At 21.5% G+C, this 251-nt stretch overlaps 1 protein-coding gene across 3 annotated transcripts in view; it reads left to right on the plus strand.

The window, feature by feature from the left end:
- The window catches only part of LOC110264781, a 3,677-nt gene that overhangs the window by 1,458 nt on the left and 1,968 nt on the right, over window positions 1-251 (plus strand). The gene's annotated exons all lie outside the window — the stretch shown is intronic.

Raw genomic sequence — 251 nt, forward strand, 5'->3', positions numbered from 1 at the left:
GAATAATAATTAATGAACCTAATTTAAAACTTAAATTCTATATTTTCAATTTACTATTTTTTTTTTAATTGTGCAACAAAAAAATATAAAGACTAAAGAGATCACATTACAAGAAAACACAACTATGGTGGTACTATATATCAACCTCTTGTAATTACATGTTTTACCACACCAAACCAAAACGTACATTATTATCATTCAGTTTGGGTAAATAATTTAATTAAACTTCTTTTAAAAAAAAAATATTTAAC

This window comes from Arachis ipaensis, chromosome B07 (genome assembly GCF_000816755.2).
Source record: "Arachis ipaensis cultivar K30076 chromosome B07, Araip1.1, whole genome shotgun sequence".
NCBI classification, from domain to species: domain Eukaryota; kingdom Viridiplantae; phylum Streptophyta; class Magnoliopsida; order Fabales; family Fabaceae; genus Arachis; species Arachis ipaensis.